Genomic DNA, 23,923 nt, shown 5'->3' with positions numbered 1-23,923 from the left:
AGAAGCTGAGAGAGGTGGATTTCTTGTTTTTATGATGAAGCATCTTTACTGAGACCACTAACAAGGTCTTTTAGTGACAGAGGTTAGCACCGTGCTGGAAAAGTCATATTCTTCTCAAATACCCTTTCACGGCACAGTCATGGAGTTTGAGATATTTTTAACGAAGGCTACAAACTACTTTAGTTCTGAATAACTTTTCATTTGCCTCATTTTCTCTACAGCTATGCTCAAGTCAAAGAGGGCTTGGTTTCCATAATGCAGTGATCATCATGTCCCCTAATGAAAGGATATAAAGAAGAAATAATAGAAAAAACAAACCAAGAATTTTAATAAAACAATTGTAAAACCATAACCCTTTGAGTCACAGGAGGGGCAATAGCAAACAGTACCACTGGGATCTTCAGGGGCCAGGAAGGAGGACAGAAAGGAACCCTAATGTGCACAAGGCCAGGGTGAAGAGTGAGGCCTCCAGCACTCCACCTCATGGAGAAGCTCTTTGTGGAAGCATCCTCCATTCTTCCACCATCAACCCCACTGTGGTACTGTGTTCTGAACCCACAAAAGCTGTAGACAAGGCAAATCTCTCCACTTTACATTTCACATTGATCCTGTTCTTCTGCAAGGAACTGATTCTTAGTAAAGTTTCAAAAGCACAGAAAAGTCAAATTTTTTCCTTCTCTCTCAAATTCATGCTCAATCATTTTAAAAAGTTTAGATTGTGCTCTACCTGCTCACTTCATAGTTCACAGCAGGCTCAGAGAAGCCCAGTGTGTAAGAGAAACAGATAAGACATGATATTGTACCATTATTTTAGACATCTGTGTATTGGTCATGTTCATGAGAGTTCGAACAGAATGAAGTTATGTGTATACGCCACTTAAACTACAGAGTATATTGTTCACATTCTAATCATCAAAAAAACTACAGTGATTAATTGAAAACAATTTTGACTGTGGGACAAAGGCATTTGTATACAGTAAATTGTCAAATTCCAATACCCTAAATGAAAGCTCTGGAGGAGCAGCATGTTTTAAAACAACACTGTTGCAAAAATCCATGCTTTTGTGGGCTGTTTAAGATGGATCAATGAATCCTTAGTACCTAGAACACAGTCAGTATTCAAAGTTTGTTGACATCCAGTATACCAAAGGAGAAAAGCTAAATGTTGTCTATCTATAAACAGCAATACATTCTCAAATTTGACTGGAGTTATAGATTGCAGGATTTTGGAAGCATCTTTCAGAAATGAGGAATTTCTGTATTTTCATAATAGTTATTCAAAAAATTTTAGTGAATTATAGAGGATATTATGAGCTAGCATTTTAAAAACTAGAAATTTGTTTCTTCTTATATAATATGAAAGATCAAAGCTCCAGAAAGTGCTAAGAAATTTAGTTCAAATACAGGAAGAAGAAGAGGGAGGGTACACAACTGATACCCACTGGGAAAGGGAAAATCCATTTTCTCCAATGGAGTGCCACTGGATAAATCAATCAAAAAGACCACTGACCCAAATCATCATGGCCAAATTAGTTAAAACAAGCAATTACTTAAAGCAAGCTTTGGATCAGCAGAACATGTCCCTTCACCTTCATGTGCTCCACCAGATCATACATGGGGTGGATGTTGGGGTTGGGTCAACTCATAACCCTGGTTCTGGGCCTGGGTGCTTGCAGGGTTAGTCAGCCTGCCAGCTCTTCCCCAACCTCACCATCAGCGTGAGCTCTCCTGCATTGCCCTGACTAGTTAACCCTATGTAGCGATGAGCGAGGGGTTGGGGGGACTGGTTCTCCTGCTTTCATGTCCTCAGGATCGGCTCTTATACACCTACATGATCAGGGCCATCTCCATTGTAGTGCCTAGGTGAGGTACAGGGCCTGATCTCCTGAGTGCTGGAGCTGGTGAGGGGCAGGAACAGCTCTCCAACTCTTATGACGTCAGGGTCAGCTCTCTCACCCGCCACAGGCCGTGAGGGGTGGGAGGAGAGAGTCTCTTCCTTGCCCCTGCCACCACATGGCCGATGAGGGGCAGGGCCAGATCCACCCCACTCACATTCTTGGAGGCTGGCTCACCTGCGCCCCCACCAATAGGGTCAACTCTTCTGTGCTGCCCTGATAAGGTGCAGGGCCCACTCCTGAGTGCTGCAGCTGGTAAAGGGGAGGATCTGCTCCTCACCTGCCGCAGGTGGCAGAGGGGAGGGAGGAGGGTATCTTTCCCTCACCTTCATCACCACACCACAGACGAGAGTGGTGTGGGGGTACCAGGTATCCCACGCTCACATCTCAGGGCCAGCTCACCTGTGCCCGTGTTTACAGGGTCAGCTGTACCGTGCTTTCCAGGTGAGGCACAGGACCCGGTGAGAAGGACCAAACTCTGTACAGCCCTTTCCCTCCCACATGTTTCCTTTGATGGAATCAGGAGCCACAGATATTAACACAGACCCTGGCTGCAATAGGGCCATGAACCCAGACATAGGCCCTAGGAGCAGCCCAGGCCCAGACATCACCATGGTCCTGGGTGGCAGTCAAGCCACCAACCTATGCCCATTCATAACCAGTTTTACCTCTTCAGGTACACCTCTGTCCACAGGACATGAACCATTCCCCTCCCCCACTCCCCATCTCTCCCCCCCCCCACCCCCGTGCTGCGAGGTGCTGGGCAGGCAGGCCCGTGTTTTCTCCTCCTGGGGGTGGGCACGAGTGTGAGTTTCCTCATCCTGTTCAGTCTCTGATGGCGCTGAGCAGGACCTTGCTTTGCCTGAGATTCTCTCTTGTATTCTGTTGATGATGCTTGTGTCTGCAGGTCCTGTTAACGTACCCAGATTTTTCCATTTACAGAAAGCCCTCTGCTTGTGTTTCTTTATTGCTTCTATTCCCATTTTCAGGTGTAGCTTCAGTTTTCCTGCCTTGCCCACAGTCAGGACAAATCTCTGTCACCCATCAGTCCCACAGCCGCTCAGACCCAACCAAGTAAACACAGAGACATATATTGCTTACAAACTGTATGGCAGTGGCAGGCTTCTTGCTAACTGCTCTTATAGCTCAAATTAATCCATTTCCATAAATCTATACCTTGCCATATGGCTCGTGGCTTACTGGCATCTTCACATGCTGCTTGTCATGGCAGCAGCTGGCAGTGACTCCTTCCGCCTTCCTGTTCTCTCAATTCTCCTGTTAGTCCCACCTATACTTCCTGCCTGGCCACTGGCCAATCAGTGTTTTATTTATTGACCAATCAGAGTAATTTGACATAACAGACGATTCCACAGCATTCAGGTCTTGAACAGTTTTATTCATTTCCTTCAGGTGTCTGCCCCCTGCCACCCCATCCTGGCTTTCTTGACATTCTTTAAGAAATGTATTGATTTCCTCCTTTTTGATTGTCTTTTACTCAGCTTCTTTAAGGGATTTTTTTTTAATTCATTTCCTCTTTAAAGATCTCTATCAACATCATAAAGCTGGGTTTAAGGTTGTTTTCTTGTGCTTCAGGGGTGTTGGGATATTTAATGCTTCCTGTAGTGAGATACCAGCCTCTGGTGGTAACATATTGCCCTGGCTGTTGTTGATTGTATTCTTTCACTGACATTTAGGCATGTGGATGTGGAGTGATTATAGTTTTAGTGCTGATTTCTGGGTTTGTCTCTGTAGGATGGGTGTTTTCTTCCTTGGTTTCTGTTTCCTCTGTGGTCTTCTGGTTGGAGTGGTCTGTAGTTGGGTAGAGGGTCTGTGCCTGAGTTGAGGGATGGACTTCTGATGGCCTGGATGGCCTCTGGTCCAGCAGAAGGTTGCTGCCCAAGTTGGGGCCTGGAGTTCTGGTCTTTGATCTGGCTGGGGGTGGTTTCTGGGGTTTGGGATGCTGGACTGGCTTCTGATGGCATAGGAGGCTTCTGCCAGAGGTGTGGTGGCTGGGATAAGACAAGGTTTTTATAGCTCAGGGATAGGGAGTTTCCAAATGAGGGAAAAATTGGTGGGGCTTCCAGATCAGAACATAAGCATAACAAGTTAGTTATAACAACCTCCTGAACCAAAGACATGACTACAAGGGAGTCATAACAAGGTAGTCACATCAGTCTTTTGAAACAAAGGTAAGGTTGCAAGATGGTTATAAAAACTTTTTTAAAACAAAGACATGGTTGCCATTTCCTGGAACAGGCAGTACAGAACCATTTGTGGTAAGGATTACAGTTGAGGCATAGCCCAATCTTTGAGAAACAGAGGTTTAATCATAAACAGGACTAAGCCTAGTTTATCTTTTAAGCCTATGATGGAAGCAAGCTTCACCTCCAAGTTCCCTCACCCAACCATGGTAATAAATTTGGGCCAAATTGAGAAAATATGTAAATTGGGCCAAGAAGTATGGATGAAACACAGTATTTTTCCCAGATATTAGTGTTCAAATTAGGGCTCAGTATAAAAAAAGGTTCTGTTAGCTTAGGGTCAGAGTACAATACATTCATATCCTTATTGCAGGACATCACAAAATGTTGAATGTTAGATTTTTGAGGCAGCTTAAAGAGACAGGAGGTAGGAAAAGAGAAGGAGCAGGAGCCCAAAGATGTGCCATGTTCCCAGTGGCCATCAGATGCGCAATGGTGGCAGACCTAGACACACACAGGGTTACATAATCAACAGCAATTAATGATGTAGACGAAGTCTGCTTAACAACCCTAATGTCCTTTAAATTTTAGTAAAGATTATTCAGACATTTGAAGAGACTAGGCATAGTGTTCAGTAGGCAATGTGTTAAGAGAAGATGCATCATCAAAGGGGCACCAATGAAAATGACCTGGGTGTCAATAATGCAGTCCCCACAGAGAAAAGTCCCACATCTCTCTACAGTGCTACTGTGACATGTGCAGCCTGAGGAACTAATCTGGGAAAAGGTTTTCTTAGAAGAGACCTTGAGAAGACTTAATTCCTCCCCAGGAAAAAATGAAGTGGCATTTGCTTTGATAGTTTTGAGTTGTACCTGAACATCAAGATTCCTGTCTCCCTCTTTTTGTAATCTCAAATGCTCTCCAGAATGGCCCTCTAGAACCGACAAATGGACCAGAGAATAGGGACATTTCAAATCCCGGGGGAATGCTATTATTTATAGTCTTGCTAGTCACCAGATGTAACATTAATTAAAACCTTGTTATTCTTTTGCACTTGGGAGTAATTGGTGCTCATAAGCATCATAGTGTATGTCTGTGGACTAGACCACAGCCACATGTTGATGGTCGTGGGGTAAATGTTGCTCCATCAATCATCAAGCATATGGACCTTTACAGGGTTCCATGTGATGATGCTATCTCACGTCACCCTCACTGAGAGCAGAGTTCTAGCAAATGAGCTTTCAAAACAAATATTTAAGAGAAACCAACATGGAAATGAATATTTATCTTTCTTTAAAAAGAGAATGAGATTATGAAGAACAGTTATAGGCTTACTGTTATAGCAGCCATTCTGCTAGATAGTATGCACCACTGTCAGCTCAGCAACGCAAGCCCTATTTTTACAAAGAGGAACTGAATTCAAGAAATGTTAACTAGCTCATGTGCCCAGTAGTTCACAGCTGAGTGCAAAAGCAAAGGTTTACCTGATGCCACACCATTTCTGCAACACTGCATTGTGTGTGATATACACACTAGGCCTTGAGTCTCTGAGTCTATTTATGTTAATTATATAAATCTCAGGTCCAGTAATAACTCTTACTCATTCACACTTTGGCCAAATTTCCTTAGTTTCATAGACATCTATCAAGTTTCTAGTATTCTATCATAAAATGAGAACTGATGATTTCTTTAGTACATTTTACATTTCAGCAGACCTGCTCAAACTGCCACCTCCCCCAACACACTAAAAAATACATTGAAGTCATTATATTTAGCCTTCTGATATGTAATTCAGGAATATTCAAAACCATATACATTTATCTATCTGTCTATCTATCTATGTATCTACCTACCTACCTACCTACCTACCTACCTACCTACCTACACACACACACACACACACAAGCCTGAATATGGTGAGTGCAGTTAAGAATTTTACCACTCAATGTGTAGTCCCACAAGCTAGCAATAGCAAAAAAAACTATCCCTTGGCATGTAGGTTTCCAAAGTGCTTAGGTAAAGGTAAATATATCCACATTTTTTTTTTGTGAATGACAGGATTGAATGTTAACTCCATTAAGGAGTTTTAGTTGCAGAATCTTAAAATAAAGATCTAATGCTCTGTAACTTGACAGAAAAATAATAGATTCTATATCCAAAGTTGACTTACCATGCAGTGTCAGTGGATTAGTGTGAAAGAAATTCATCGGCTTTTATTGTAACTATCAATCATTGAGATCATTCTAGCTTTTCTGTACTTAAACCATCTTAATGGTCTTCCTAGTTCTCTGGTCCTCAAACCTGAATGACAGAATAATAATCACAGAAACAATCTAACAATATTTTGGTACCAAACAAAGGTCTGACATGGGGTTCCAAAGCTGTGTTTGATCTGGAAACCTGAGATGACTTTCATACATTTCCTCCTAGTATTTAGAGGAATGCCTCATGTAATCCATGCATTTTCCCCTTATTTTTCAATTACAAAAATTAATCAACAATTATGTTGTGAGCACCTGCTCAAATTATAGGAAAACAACAATACAGTAAATGAAAGAACTCCTTCCTCAAAATGCACTCAGAGATGTGCCCATGAGAGTCTGCTTGGCACATCAGCAGAGGACAGCAGCAGCAGTGTGGATGTTATCAGCAGAGACAATGACAAATAGGCAAAAGCAGAAGCTTTCCAGCCAGCCTTCCTCATACCTAGGCTGCCAAGACTGCTGGGAGGTGGGAAGTGCTTTTCACACTTCAGATGGGTCATTTCTATTAATCTAATCAAGAAAATCCTCACAGACATGTAAGAGGCAAACCTAGTCTGTCAAACAATTCCTGACAGATATCCTTAGATATTTCTGTCCCAGATGATTCTAGATCTTGTTTGTTGACAATCAATATTAACTCCCACAGGAATTACACTGGGAATTTTCCTCAGTTCTTTACCATCATGTTCATGTTTTCAGTGTTTAATTTTTTTCTTTCAACTATGAGCCCACTTTACCTGATAAATGTAGCTCTAATCCCTCATCAAAGATACTTCTCTTGGTGAGAGATGAAGACCATTATAGAAAACCAAAACTGGTCAAAATACAGAGACAGCTGATTGTGGGGTGTCCAGCCCCAATGCATCCATTGTATGTATATGATTTCAGGGCTGACCAGTAGGTATGGGATATCCAATTAAGGGCTCATCCCGAGGAAGACTAATTCTCCTTCTCTTCACAGTTCTTAGTTGCCTATAGTTCTTTGTCTAGAGGTGGAGTCCCATGAAGCTTCCTTCTTTCACATAAGCCTATCTATTGGTATAGTCATTATTTGAGTCTTTTTTAGGTAGCCATATTTTGGGGTATCATGGATGTAGTTCCCCTGTCATTTTTAGAAGCTATAATCTCACAGTAGACTTCCTGTTCCTATGGGTCTTCCAATTTTTCTGCCTCATATTTTTCCATGTTCTCTCATCCGTAGGCACAAGAGTCATCATGTAGATGCATCTATGGGAGCTTGGCACCCTACAGTTAGTTGTTCTTTGTGTTTTGACCAGTTGTGGTTTCAGTGATGATCTGCAGGTGCTGCAAAGAGGAGCTTCTTTGATGAGGGTGAGAGTTACACTTAACTGTGGGCATGCAGACAAATATTTAATGCAGTTAGGAGTTATTCAGATAAGAATTTTTATTGAAAATATTATTTTTCACACAGTACATTCTGATCACTTTTTTCACTCCCTTGTAGGCAGAAGTTTCTCTCCTGCTTGCTTGTTCCCAAATACCCAGCAGCTGCTTCCCAAATAATTGACTTGGAGGCCTAATATTACTTATAAATGCTCAGCTAGTTAGTAAAAAGTAATAGTAACACTTAAATTAACCCATAATTCTTACCTAGGTCTAGCCATATGTGGCTTGGTACCTTTCCTCAGTGAGGCATTCTCATCCTGCTTCCTCTGCCTCTGGCTGGTGACTCCTTACTCAGCCCTTCCTTTTCCCAGAATTCTCCTAGTCTGGTCACTCCACTTATACTTCCTGCCTGGCTCCTGGACAATCAGCATTTTATTAAACCAATTTGAGGAACAAATCTTTACAGTATACAAGAACATTGTTTCACAGCACTCCCTCATCTCCTATATTCTCCCAACTTGCCAACTTCATGCCTTCTTTCTCATTTTCTTTCCAAATCAAATAGGACACACACACACACACACACACACACACACACACACACACACACACACACCATAAAAACATAAAACCGGGGGCCAGAATGGATGAGCAAAGGACAAGTGACATAAAAAAATTATCAAACAAAGAAATATGAGACAGAATACCTCTTAAAATACCATTGATCATCTCCTGCTAGACATGTGGCTTTCCTTAAGTGTGGTTTGCATACCCTACAAGATTCTCTTGAAGAAAATTAAATTTTCTTTTGCAAGTGGTTGTCAATTAGAAATAGATTCTGGGTCAGGGGTTGGGGCTCTAGTCCACTTCTCTTCCCAGAGCTAGGACTTCACCTGGCTTAGACCTATGCAGGCCATGTGCATGCTGCTATAGTCTCTGTTAGTTCCTATGTGGGTTGATCTTGTTGTGGCTAGAAGACCCTGTTCTCCATCCTCACTAGTTCTTACAATCTTTCAGGCTCTTCTTCCACAAAGTTCCCTGAGCCTAAGTGGAGGGACTTGATGGAGATATTGGCTTTAGGACTTAGTGTTCTATGGTTTTTCACTCTCTGCACGTTGTCCAGTTGTGGGTCTCTGTCTTTGTTACCATCTACTGCAGGAGGAAGTATCTATGATGATGACTGAGCCAGACACTCTGAGTATAGCAGAATGTTGTTCAGTCATTTTATTGTCATGTTCCTTCAGCAGAGCAATAGTGTTTGGTTTTCTCCTAGGTCCATGACCCACCTTATTTCAGTGTTTTGGCCACTTGAACAGTGTCAGACATGGGTTCCATCTCATGAAGTGGGCCTTAAATTCAGTTAGACAGTGATTGGTTACTTCAACAATTTTTGTGTCATTACTGTATTGGTGTATCAGGTAGACAGGTCACCATTATAGATCAAAGGGTTTGTAGCTGTGTTGGTACTTAGATTTCTCCTCTGGTAGCATGTAGAGTACCATGAACACTAGCTAGTAAGGGCAAAAGCTCTAGTTAGGTACCAGCTCAATTTCTCCATGTTCTATGAGATATGTAGGTGTTGTCTTCAGCATTAGGGCCTTACCATCAGTTTGTGAGAGCAGCCAATATTGATTTGATAATGGCTTTGGTTGTTTGTGTATTTTCATGGAGGCCAGTAACTTGGTAGTGAGACAGTCTAGTTGGGGCTTTGTCTCTCCCATTACATTTTGATTCCATTTATATTTTTTTCATGTATGTTTATATTTTAAGAAGCTTCTACTGTAGTAGGTTTCCATATGACTTCTCAAATGGCCCTTAGTGTTCATCCCTGTATTCTCTTTCTTGCTTCCTTTTTTTCTTCCCCTTCTCTGTTCAATAATCCTAGTGCAAGTTTCTCCTCCACTTCTTCATAACTATATATTCTATTTCCCGTACTTAGGAGTTTCTTTCTTCTGCCTAGTCCCTTACTCTATCCCTAACTTCTATGGTTATATGGATTTTTTGCATGCCTACTGAAGACTTGACAGGCTCCACACGTAAGCAAATATGTACCATATTTGTCTTTCTGGATCTGGGCTATCTCACTCAAGATAAATTTTTTTCTAGTTCAATCCATTTACTTGTAAATTTCATGATTTCATTTTTTAACATCAGAGTATATTTTATTGTGCTAATACACCACATTTTCATTATCTATTTATCTACTAATGAACATCTAGGCTGCTTCTAGTTATAATGAATAGAGCGATAATGTACATATTTGAGCAAGTGTCTCTGTGGTAGGATGTATAGTCATTTGGTTATATGCTCAAGAGTGGTATAGCTGGATGTAGTTGGAGTTTTCTCCAGTCCTGCCCAGCCCCATGGACCCCACAACTGCTTATAAAATAATCACTCAGAAGCTCATATTAATAAAATTGCTCGGCCATTAGCTCAGGCCTACACTGTCTAGCTCTTACACTTAAACTCAGTCCATTTCTATTAATCTATACCTTGCCATGTAGCTTGTGGCTTACCAGTAACTTACATCACAGCAGCTGGCAGCATCTCCTGACTCAGTCGTCTTCCACCCAGCATTCTCCTCTCTCCTTGTCCCACCTACACTATCCTTCCTGCCTAGCTACTGGCCAATCAGTGTTTTATTTATCAATCAACCATCCACAGCAGCTGGATCTTGAGGTAGATCGATTCCCATCTTCCTGAGGAACTACCACACTAATTTCCATATTGACTGTACAAGTTTGCATTCCTACCAGTGATAGATGAGTGTTTTCCTTATCACACATCCTTGCCAACATCAGCTGTCACTTGTTTTATTGATCTTAGACATTCTGACAGGTATAAGATGGAATTTCAAAGTAGTTTTGATTTGTATTTCCCTGGTGACTTAGTTATGTCAAATATTATTTAAATGTTTCTTAGCCATTTGTGTTTCATCTTTTAAGAACTCTATTTAGTTCTGTACCCCATTTTTAAAAGGATTATTTGGTTTCTTAATGTCCAGTTTTTTTTAGTTCTTTATGTATTTTATATATTAGTCCTCTATCTGATGTATAATTGGTAAAGATATTTTCATATTATACAGCCTGACAATTTATCTGAATGATGGTATCCTTTGCCATACAGATAACTAAGAAAAATTTAATAATAATTGCTATTGTTAATAGAGTGCCTATGTTTTTGCCAGCTCTTTGAAAGATTCTTTTCTTTATTCTCAGAGAATATGTGTGGAACTGCTGTCATTGAGTACACACACACACACACACACACACACACACACAGAGAGAGAGAGAGAGAGAGAGAGAGCAGTCATTGCTGGGCATTTTGGAAAGATAATCAGTCATAAAGTTCATGGTGAGACTGTTTAGAATTCTCTTGTCTTTAACACCTTGAAATGCTTAGATTTTCCTAACATCTTAGTACAAAGGACTCTCTCTTTCCTTCTTTCTAGTTTCATGTATCATTTTCTCCTCCCCACCAGAGCACCACACGAGCTCTGCTTCTGGTGTGTCACCTTTCCTCTACCTCCACACCCTTCTAAGGAAAGCAGTCTGTCTATCTCTATGACAACTACAGAGAGGATTGCTCCTGTAACTTTTCTTTCTTTTTAGATGTGAAGGATGAGAGAGAAGATTTACAAACCATATCCATATGTTAAAGAAAACAAGGCTGTGAGCCCCTTTAAAAGAAAAATGTGTGCGCACACACTGATGTTGCATGCTCATGTGTATCAAAGGAGAAAGTGCTCACTCTTTGTGATGGTTATTATTCATTATAACTAGACTGGACTTAGAGCTACCTAGGAGACATGCCTCTGAGTATATCTGCAAGTATATTTCCAGAGAGGTTTAACTAACCTGGATGTAACTGGTACCATTCTCAGGATCATGGAATAAATATGAGAGAGCTCGCAAGAGAGACAGAGACAGAGACAGAGAGATACACATTAGTACCAGCATTCTTCTCTTTCTACTTTCTGACGACAGACACAAGGTAACCGGCACCTCATGCTTCTGCCATCAAGCGTTCACCGCCATAAAGGACTGTTACAGTCAAATTAAACTAAAATAAGACTTTTAAAAATATATTGTTACTTCTCAACAAGTGTTTGATGATAGCACTTAGAAAAGAAATATATTCCTAGTAAGTTTTTTCAAGATGCTGAAAGTGAACATGAAAGTGGCCTAGTTTTAAACAAAAAACAAAATTATGTTAAAGAGTTATTATCTACTGTATGCAAAGAGTTTTGGTAGTGAAAAGATTTAATTCTCCTGAATTTTATGCATTTCCAAAAACATAGCTTTCATCACATTCTTAAATATAGATGAATATAGATTGACTATAGGTGTATATGGAGCAGATATTATGATTCAGAGACAAAAATGTCAGTAGTTACAGTCATATTTGAGGGTAGCTACTATCTTATTACAGACATAGGTATACTACAAGCTCATCTAGCAGAGCACTTAGAGCAATGTGGAGACCTCACTTTTCCCTACAAGTCTGTGATGCAGAGCTGGGATCCTTGATGCAATTTTGAATAAAAAGAAGACTCAGCTTTGATATTGGTGCTAAACATTACTTTCATGTGCTAATGCTATGCCAGTTATTAGGTCAATATCTTTTCAAAGAAATGAATATTCATTTATATCCAATATTAAAATTTTAGGTACTATTAAAGTTAATATTTTCTTTTCATCTCCTCAAAAAGAGCTGTAAATAATTTTGGAAAATATTTTAAAAGTGCAAGGCTTCTCATTAACACAAATTCTTAACTTGAATTACTAATTCATAAAAGCTATCTAGTTGGCAATATCATCAGCTTCTTCTCAAGAAGGAGAAAAAGAACCTTCTGGCACTTTATTAAGTAGTTTATTACTATTTAGTTACATAATTTACTTAGTTCCAATTGGCATTGGCATTTTACTTTCTCTAAGTCACTAGTCAGGACTATGTCTTTTCATTTTACGAGCTCCCATCAGCAGCTTTCCACATTCTGGTTACTTAATACCTTTTTGTTAGTTACATAGAAATTATTAATTTGGGAACTGGAATAATATTGTCTGTATATTAATGTGTCAGAAAATATTACAATTGAAACATTAGAAACAAGACTCCAAGGAGTTAAGTATTGCCTGGGGTTAACACCCCTTTAATGGCAGAAGGAGATCTCAAACTCAAGCTCTCTAATACTTTATTCTTTTCCTTGAGTAAAGCTTATGTGGGCTTCTTTGTTTTTATGATACAGAGACTGGAACTCAAGCCTGACCGTGTTAGACAAGTATTAAACTTGACCACTGAGCTGTGCCCCCAACACTTTAATCAATGTTTTTTTTGGGGAAAAAAGCTTTCTTCAATTATAAATTTGAGATTTATTTTTTGAATTTGACTTCTAAATATCTTGAGTTGGGGAGTCTCAAAATAATTGCTGTGTTTTCTTATTGACTGTGGCATTTTTTGGAATACATTGTACTCAATTGCTTTGATTTTTTTCTTTTGCTTTTGATCTGGTTGTTCTTTCACACAAAAATCAGCTCCTGGAAGTTTAAGTGTTTTAAGCAATATAATGTCAATAAATCTGATTCCTGGAAGCAAAGGCCTGGATATCTATGGTGATGTCAATATTACAGCAGCAGAATCAAATAGAGGAGCATAGAAAGAGGCGGCATCTGTTCCTATTTCATCTTCTTGGTTCCACATGAAGAACGTTTCTTGGCTACAAGATATTCCCAATATATCAGATTAAGAGTGTTTTAAAGTTTTTTTTAAAAAAATTTATCCATGTGTATGTATTTGTATGTATGTGCATATGTATGCAGGTGCCCAAATGTCAGAAGAGGGAATCAGATCCCCTGATAATGGAGTTACTAGGGGTTGTGAGATGCCTAATGTGGGTGCTGAGAACCGAGCTTCTGTCCTCTAGAAGAGCTGAAAAGGCACTTAACCACTGAGCCATCACTCCAGCCCCAAGATTAATAGTTAAATTGTATTTATACACACACACACATACACACACACACACACACACACACACACACACACACACATACACACACATATGCATATATATTGCCTGAAGTAAAATAGAGGGTTGAATAAATCAGGGTTGTATATGAGCTGATCTTTCCAGCCCTTTATCTCCTTGGATACTATTCCAATTCCATGCACCACACATGCAAACATACACGTTACATACAAGTTTATGTATTTCACAGCTTGAGATGTTAATCTTATTTCAAAGTTTTCTCTTCCTTCATTCATAGAACTTGGGTATGAATACTTTAAAAGCCTAAATTTAGATCATACTTTCACCTTGAAATATTTATAATAATGGAGTTATAGATATTATATTTCTTGTTCATTTTTGTCAGTTATTATAAGAAACACACAGCATATTCTAACAAGTCATTGAGAAAAATTTAAAAGAATAAGCTGGTTGGCATGTTCCCTTGAGGTCTTCCTACTCAGCACAAAACTTAAAACTAGCCAAATGCGCTCTCTCTCTCTCTCTCTCTCTCTCTCTCTCTCTCTCTCTCTCTCTCTCTCTCTCTCCTCTCTTTTTCCTGCCTGAAAACCAGCATGTAGAGCCCTCAGGTACTTCTCCAGCACCATATCTGCCTGCATGCTGCCATGCTTCCTGCCATGATAATAATAGACTAATTGTATTAATTGAACCTAATTGTGCTTTGTTTGAGTACCAAGTAGCTAAAACTAATTAAGTATGCAAAATAGTCCCTGTCCACCAGGAGCCTGTTGAGGAATTTTTAAAGGCTCTACTCCAACCCCAGTGTGAAAAACAAAACAAAACAAAACAAAAAACTAACATCACAAACAAAACAAACAAACAAACAAAAACAAACCCTGAAACAATAGAGGATGTTAAGGGGCTAAGAAAACTCCCAGAGTGGTAGAAATCAGGCACCATTATGACCCTGATGAGGAAACACTTAACAAGAGAAAATGGCGTCACAGATGACCTGGATGTTCCCAAGCCCAGCTAAAGCTAAAACAAAAGAGAAGCTAAATGGAGACACCAAAGAAGGACTTAGTATGCTTTCAGATGACTATTTCTCATCTCACACGTCAAGAAGAAAACACCTACAAAACGGAGACGTTTATGAGTATGAAAAATAGTTAAAATTCTACTCATAAATCAAGTGATAAAGTGGAGGAGACTCTAACACGTGAGCAAAAAGAAGGTGCCTTCTTCAGTTTCTCTATTTCTGGGGAGACTATACAGCTTCTGAAAAGCGGAGGGCTAATATGTTTCTTTCCTATTCAAGTTAAAACCTTTGGTTCTGTATATGAAGGAAAAGATTTAATTGCTCAAGTCCAGACAGGAACAGGAAAGGCATTGTCTTTTACCATTCCCTTGAATGAAAAGGCTCCAAAGAATTCAAGAAGCAATTTAAAAATCCACTCACCAAAGGTACTTGTTTTGGCTCCAACAAGTTAACTGGCAAACCAAGTAGCCAAAGATTTCAAAGATATAACTAGAAAACTCAGTGTGGTGTGGTTTTATGGTGGAACATCATATCAAAGCCAAATTAATTGCATTTGGAATGATATTGGGACCATCTTCAAAGCAGCTCTTTCGGTCTTTCAAAGCTGTGCCATGTTAGGCTTGATGAGGTGGATCAGATGTTAGATTTAGGGTTTGCAGAACAAGTTGAAGATATTATTCATGAATCCTACAAAACTAATTCAGACAACCATCCTCAGACCTTACCTTTTTCTGGATCTTGCTCATAATAGATACACAAAACTGCAGAAAAAAATACATGAAATCCAAATATTAACAAGTTGACTTTGTTGGAAAAGTGAGTCAAAAAGCTGCAGTCACCTATGAAACATTGGCTATTCAGTGTTATTGGTTTCAGAGACCACCGTTATTGGAGATGTCATTCAAGTCTACAGTGGATATGAAGGGAGGGCTACTGTCTTCTGTGAGACAAAGAAAAAAATGCTACTGAAATAGCCATGATTCCACACATAAAGCAGAATGCTCAGTGTTTGCATGGGGACATTGCACGGTCTCCTCTCTCTCTCTCTCTCTCTCTCTCTCTCTCTCTCTCTCTCTCTCTCTCTCTCTCACACACACACACACACACACACACACACACAATTGCCTTAAAGGCTCCAAAAACTATATCCACCACTCTGGATGCACAGGGAGAGCTGGACAGGAGTTTTTATATGTTTTTATCAACCAAAAGAAAGAGGTAAACTGATATGTGGAACAGAAAGTATAAATTACTGTTAAACATGTAGGAGTTCCTTGTACAACGGATTTAGGTAAATCTGAAAGCATGGTTGCCATCAGGTTTCTAGCTTTCTGTTTCTTATGCTACTGTTAGCTTTTTCCTGACCATCAACTCCTTCGATGGAGTCTTTATTGACAGAATAGAAAGAGTCAATGGATACTTTGACCACAGCATTAGCTCACATATCTGGTGCATCAAGCTTTGAACCAGGGGAGTTGATCATCTTTGATAAGGAATTTGTGACCATGACTCTGGAAGGCAGAGAAGAAAGATAGGATATCAGCTGTGCTTGGAGAGAATTTACCGGAAACCTGAGGATTAATGCTGCATTTCAAATAACCAGGAGGTGACTCCTGAAAGGAAATATGGGTATTTGTTTTGATGTTCCTATAACTGGGTCAGAAGTATTACAGGCCAAGTGGAATGATTCAGACCAGATGCTCTTCATGTCAGACATATTACCTGAAATTGAAAGATACTATGATGGAAACTCGTCTTTTAATCCCGGACAGAGGAGTGGCTGGTGAGGAAGACGGAGTCAACAAAGATGTCAGTCATCTTTGTTGTTGTTCCAACAGGAAGTCAGGTTGAACCATTTAGGACAGTCTGGTGGTCGTTCTGGTGGCTGATCAGGTAGACAGAGTCAACAAAGATGTCGGTCAGGAATTTGGCAAGATGGTAGAACACTAAGAGGGAACAGAAATTGACCAAGATGTGGGAGCCATAAACAGATTTTGACTGATCATTTGATAGTTGATCTGCTAGTGTGGGCTTACCTATTTTTGCCTAATCATGTATATTATCCACCAAAAAATTAGGCCATCATAGTCGAGGTATATATTTGTAATTTACAAAGAAGTTGGCCATATTTTTAAGTGTTTTATGAGTGTGGTTGTAAAGAAATCTACTTGTCTGGATATATATATATATATATATATATATATATATATATATATATATATATCATGTCCCCTCCAAAATACCCAACAACAACAAAAGAGCCAAATGTCCCTTAGTCTCTCATTCACACTCCTCAACTCACTCACACTTCACCCATCCCCATATGCTATTGGGACACTTTTAACATTTGTATTTCTTTCAGCTCCCAGCAACCTCCCAAGTGTGTTGGCCCTTCAGCTATTAGCTACACATCCAGCTGCTGAGCCAGCTGTTTTATGAGGCCTATTTGCCAAGCCTGTCTTTCCCAAGCGCCTCGTTCACTGAGCCATCTCCTAGAATCACTTTCTCCTTCCCATGTCATCTCACTTAAATTCTAGAGTCTGGTAGCCAAGCCCTTCATCACCAGGGTCCTGACTCCCTAAATTTTCTAACCAAATATCTCATTACTCTCCAGCATACCTCTGCTTTCTCTAACTCAAATAAGCCATCCCCTCCCACATACCTCTCAATCACCCTCTTTATGTGTTGTTTTGCCATAACCTCATAGTCTCATTGTTCTTTTCTCTCACCCATGCTTATTACTGGTCATGCTTATTATTTCTATCTTTGGCCATATAATGACTGTAGCAAGGGTATCTGTTCTGAAATGAGAAAGTTTCCCCTACTTCTCAAGTACCCTATTTGTGGACCCTTGAGGATGGAGGCTCACAAGTATTCAAAGTTAACTGCTCTATATTGCTTGCAACATTGTATCACTAACCAAGCGATCAGTGAACAGAAATGTAAACAAGTGAGGGTAAGTGCAAATGAATGGATGAACCCATGCAGGCCAAAAATAGTTTTTAGTACTTGCCGCATGCCATGGTCTACGACAGCCGATAGGAATAAAAAGAAGTCTTTCATTTTTTCCCTCAAGTCAAAATATTATCAGTTAAAATTACTTTCTATCAAATTTATTTTCTCATCCCTAGGCTGACACTGTAATGTTTAGAGTTTGATTATCTTTAGGTCACTTAAATATTGATGCTTTTATCTAGAAAACGTCAAGTATTACTACTAGAATTTACTGATTTAACAAATACTTATGGGAGAGCTTCCAGGTAAGCTCCAAATAAAGGGAACTTTAAAGTGTTACTGTATCCTCTTAATGGGAATACATACATTTTCTTTATAAAGTGTTGATAAAGCATAGGAAGCATTAAAAACCATTCTGCATATTTACTAATGCTGTCTGTCAAATTCAAACTATTATGCTTATAGTGATATTGAGGACCTAAATATCATGCATATTGTCCCCAAAGGCAGACTAAAACTTTACTCACTCTTTGTTTAGCATGAAGCCATATACACACAAAAAAACTGAAAATAGATTCAGCTGGTACTATTTATATATTTGTGTACACACACATACACATGTGTGCATATGTAGCAATAATAATCAAGAAAAATGGGCATTAATTTGAGAGAGAAATGGAAGTGGTTGGAAGGAGGAAATGGAGGGGGGAAGTGATGTAATTCTATTTCAATTAAAATACGTTTTTAAAACTTTATCTGTTCTCCACACATGTATTGCTGGAAACAATGCTGAAGTACAATTTTCTTCCAAAAGAAAAAGAAAATAACAGAAAGCAAGAATACATGATTTCTTTTATACATTGAGCTATTTACATAATAGTAATTCCAGTCAATTATCACAAAGAGAAATTCTCTGTTACCTGTCTTTTACATTTTTTATTACTTTATATTGGTGTGTGTGTGTGTGTGTGTGTGTGTGTGTGTGTGTGTGTGTACTCACATGCTATGGCATATACATGGAAGACAGAGAACAATTTGTGGGGAGTTGATTCTCTCCTACCACATGGGCTCCAGGGAGAGAACTGGTATTGTTAGACTTGGCAGTGAGGCCCTTTATCAGTTCAGCTAACCCACTGATACAAAGGTCTTCTTAAAAATGAAAATGTCATAAAATTCCTTGCTGTATCTTATGAAAATTAACTGTCTTGGTAAGCTCCTGAACGTGTATCTTTCTGGTATCTTGGTAGACGCCTGCTGGTTCTCATACACTGTCCCCTTCATCCACGGCCACATGCTCTCTCAGCAGCAGTCAGTGTAGACACCCAGGGATCTATGAATGCAGCATCCATCCCAAGGCTGCAGACATACGCTCAAGTGTTTGTAATGGAGTGAGCGCAACTGCTGCAGTCTGCGTGAAGTCTCATTTTTGTTTGTTTGTTTGTTTTTGTTTGTTTGTTTACAATATATGCAGTGTTGCAAGTTCTTTTCCAGCTCTCAGTAGAGATAAAATACATGTTGGACAAAGACTGAATAAGAACATACGTAAAAGATTGGCATATGTGGGTGAAGTCCTTGCTTTGTAAGGATGAGGACCTGAATTTGAATCTCCAGTACCCAAATCCCCAATATTGGCAGTCCACATCTGTAATCCCCGTTCTATTACATTCAGATGGGAAGCAGAGATAGAACAATCCCTGAAAGCTCATAGGGCAACAAATGTGAAGTATGCTGTAGGGAATGAACAACAAAAATAAAACACTGTCTGCAAACAAGGTAGAAGGTGAGTACTGACAACTAAGCTGGTCCTCTGTGCTCCACACGCATGCCATGGTATGCATGTATGCCATGGCAAGCACAAACTCACATTCACACACACACACAAACATACATGTACGTCATATACACACATGTATACATATATCATATGCATGGAAAGATAAATTTTTAGAAGCAAAAGGACCTATTGCAACAAGAACTGTTAGAAGATCCTGTGTTGGAGAATCTCTTTCCATTAACAACCTTGTCTCTGAAATGGATCTTTCAACATCAAACTAGAATACAAACAATCATTAAGAATGTGTCATAAAATATTTACTCACAGGAAATGGATTTATGAAGTGTTCAAATAAGAGTCTACATATTGTGTGGAAATTGTGAACAAGCTACTGAATAAATGGTTGGCCTGAATATTGTTAAGGCTGAACCTTACATAATATTAAGAAACCTTTTCAAATGAAATGCAATGATAAAATTATGTACTACAGTAGATAGTTGTATAGAATGAGAGCAAATCACCACATATGACTTATAATTTTTACAGAACTCTTGAGTTACTTAAGAACTACTGAAGGAATAATGCTTCCTTGTGGCAGCCTAGCTTTTTCTCCCTCACCCACAGCTCACAATGACCCCTGGGAATTCCAGGTGCTCACCAATCAGCTAAAGCACTTTGAATCTTCCATTCATAAAGGTAAAGTTGCCTTTCTACTGCCAACACTGAGAAACAAATAAGAAACCCCTAATATCCTTCAGGCAGTTCCTTCTTCCCTATCCTTTCCTTCTGTTAAGCTTCAGGCTCTCCTGGGCTCCCATGCCATCATCATCCTCTTTATTGAGCACGCCCATGTTTGGGAGGCAGCACATGACGTCCCTGAACTATTGGAGAAATGTCTCTCCTAAGCTATCCCTGTTCCTCTTCTGAGCCATTAGACAGAGGCAGTTAGCATAAGCTCTACAGCCCACATCCGTGATTCACCAGATTCCATCTGCATATGGATCCCTGGAGCTCATTGGCAGGCTAACCTAGCCATCATGAAGTAAGTCCCAGGCCAATGAGAGACCCAATACAAAAGGAAAGAAAGAAGAAAGACAGACCAAGGGAAAAGCACGGTGGAAGTCACCTCAACACCTGAGGTTGTCTTCTGGCCACAAGTACCCAAAGGTGCATACACACACGCGCACACACACACAAATAAAACAAAACAAAATGACCTTTCCTCTTTTATCCATAGAACACAGGGCAGGCATCCTGCCAAATAAGCCAGATTCACATAAAACTACATTACCCAGGTGGTGGTGGCACACGCCTTTAATCCCAGCACTCAGGAGGCAGAGGCAAGCAGATCTCTGTGAGTTAGAGGCCAGCCTGGTCTACAAAACGATTTCCAGGTCAGCCAGGACTACAAGGTGAAACCCTGTCTCAGAAAACAACAACAACAACAACAACAAACTAGCTACATTGCCATTTTTTTTTTAATATCAGCCATTTTACAGTTTTTACCTAAAGCCTGTGTTATGATCATAAATAACTTACGTTATTCTTCAGGAAAGCTTGAATCCTTGGGGTGCTACAAATACTAATCTAGGCTACTGCCGAGGAAGATCTCTAGTGAATAATGAAAGTGAATTACTTCTCAGTGTGTCGTATCAAGTTTTTGGAATTATACTCAGGGAAAAACCCATGGAGAGGCTGGCTCCTGGCCAACTATTTGTAGCTCTTGCAAATACATATGTAACTTTAGACAGCCTTATTGAATAACTTTAAACAGACTTATTGAAGCTCATTCCAAAACTTTTGGATACTTTGGGTATGATTTACTGAAGAGATAGTTGAGCTGTTTCTCGTCTAAATAAAATGTTAATTTGCAGCCATTTTTTTTTTACCAGTTTAAAGCAAAAAAAAAAAAAATTAATTCCAGCTATCATTATTAGATGCTGAGTTGTGAGTACTATAAGGAAACCTTTTTTTTAAGTTGTAAAGTCTCTTATGTAAAAATACTGCTATTTGGCAGCCAAATGTTACGGAAAAATATCCCCAAGAAAAATAAAGACCATACTGGTAGATGATTTCTTGGAAGTTTTCCAAAGGCTCATCCCTTCCTGGTGTTCATTATTTATAGATACATAGTAGTTGTTGCCACATATTAATTATTAATAGATATGTAGTAGCTTGTAGCACACATTATTAATAGATACATAGTAGCTGATGGTACGGTTGTGGGGATTATTATCTTTGTACCACTTACTGAACAAACCTTCTAAAGATAAAACTGTCATTGTTGGTAAGATGTATAGGAAATGCATAGCTAACGACTTCTAAATGTATTTACCAGGATAACAGAATCATTTAAAGGTGAGAAACTTGAGATTCTGCTTTATTGAGACATGGAGTTTGAAAGAGTATTAATAAATCTACTCTTTAATAAAATATTCCAATAGTTTTCTTTTGGGGAATCCAGCTGTTAGACAACCCTCTCAAGGGCTGACACAAAAGGACTCCATATTATTTTGAAACAAATGAGTCACTAGGGCTTATTAATACTTGCTATTTATCTCAAACCAAAATCACCTTGTGAGAAACATTGATCTGTAGGCTTAGTGGAGCACTTCATTAGGAAGTTTGGCTGCTCAAATTGCGTTACCTTTGGGTTCTTAAAGAATCACAGCATTCACTTGGTGCTTCTACTCTTTGTCCCTGATTCTCTATTATTGTTTATCTTACTCTATCATTATTGACTTCTTTTATATACTATTTATTTTCTTCCCTATACTTTGTATCGATACAGGTTTCCATAAGTACACTAAAGGGCGTTGATATCAATAATCATTTTGTAAGTTCAAATGAAAGCCAAACTAATACAATGCTTGCCACACCAATATGCACAGAAATAAGAAGGGAATAAGAATGCTCTTGGATGTGGAATAATAGAAAATTTGGCCATTGCTGGTGATAGTATAAAATGATACAAACATGTTGTCAACTTTCACTTCAAATGTCTGTTGCCTGGAGACTCCATAAACAAACTACTATAAATATATTGGAATGTACATTAGTAGATACTATATAAGATGTTGCAGTACAAAGGGATAAATTACAACACAACAGTGTGAGTCAATCTCCTAGAGCTCTGAGGTTGAAAAGTCAAACATTAATATATGTGTGATTTCATTTACAATAGATGACATTGATACAGACACACGCACGTACGTACGTACGTACACACACACACACACACACACATACACACACTGACCTATTTTGAGAGATGACAGAAAGTTGTTGCTTTTGTGTAGTTACTTTTTGGGAGCATGGGGAACTGAAACAGTGTGCTTAAAATACTACCTTTATTTGTACAGTGGACACTCTGGGGTGGTGTGTAGGTGTATATAAATTTATTGACTATACTAAAAAATTGTGCACTTTGTTGTATGTGTTATAGTTCAGCTTCAAAGGGGGGGATATAAAAGAATACTGGATGTTGTTAAATATGAAGAATTAGTGTTTAGACTAAATGATCATTAGGAACCTTTTACTACACAAAGACTAGTGATAAAAAGTATTGATAGACCTTTAACATGGCTATCAATTAAACAGTTTAATGAATTATTACAGGTCTATTTAAATTAGTCCTGGTAGATGCAACAAGGTAAAGATACTGAAGCATAGATTGCAGAGAGTATGGGATGCTAACATTTTAATGATATTTAGTAAATAACCAAATACTTCAATGTTTATTTAAAAGGAGTTTTCAAGAAGCTCCTAGAATCAAAGTTAATGACATCATTCCTCTTTCTAATGAGAAAGTCCCAGAACAAAAAATCTACATCACAAAAAATAGTAAAGATGTGTCAATGAAAACAGTCAAGTCATAAAGTTCCATTTATGTAGCCTAGTGTGAGTGCAGATCCTGTCATTTCCTACTGTAACTGTTCTTCATGTGGTTATTCTTTAGGGTAAGCTGCCAAGAGGTCCATTAACACCTGGGGATGCGATCATTCCAAATTCTCATCACTATTTGAATTGTCATAAGACTATATCAGGTTTCCAACTATGACAGCTTCAGTCTCCACAGTGTTAGATTTTCCTATTCTTTTTGTTGAACCATTCAGCATCATAGCAGTTTCTCTGCTGTACTCTACATGAGGTGACAGTTAATGCTATCATCTAGGAGATGATACATAGAGAGAAACCTATACCTTTTCCAGAAGCTACTCTTGAATTCATGAGAGTTATCTGAGTTTTTAATTGGCATAATGATAATAATAATCGTCATGAGTTTGGACTGGAGGTGTACTTCAGGAGTGAATAATTCTGTTCCCAGAAGTCATGTGATTTTTGTTTACAAAAACCCCAGGACCCAGGTTCAGGATGCCTCCCTATGAATTAGTGATCAAAGAGGTCTCCCAAAAGAATATTGACTAGTGTCATGACTCTTAGTTGCCTACCAGAGTAAGAGAGTAAGATGCTATTTCTGAAG

General features: G+C 39.0%; 1 pseudogene; it reads left to right on the top strand.

Moving 5' to 3' along the window:
• The first annotated feature begins 2,020 nt into the window (after positions 1–2,020).
• Positions 2,021–23,923, top strand: part of LOC114695585 — a 43,489-nt pseudogene continuing 21,586 nt past the window's right edge.

The sequence above is a fragment of the Peromyscus leucopus genome, chromosome 3, assembly GCF_004664715.2.
Source record: "Peromyscus leucopus breed LL Stock chromosome 3, UCI_PerLeu_2.1, whole genome shotgun sequence".
In the NCBI taxonomy this organism is placed as follows: Eukaryota; Metazoa; Chordata; class Mammalia; order Rodentia; family Cricetidae; genus Peromyscus; species Peromyscus leucopus.
This window is presented reverse-complemented; position numbering and strand designations above follow the sequence as displayed.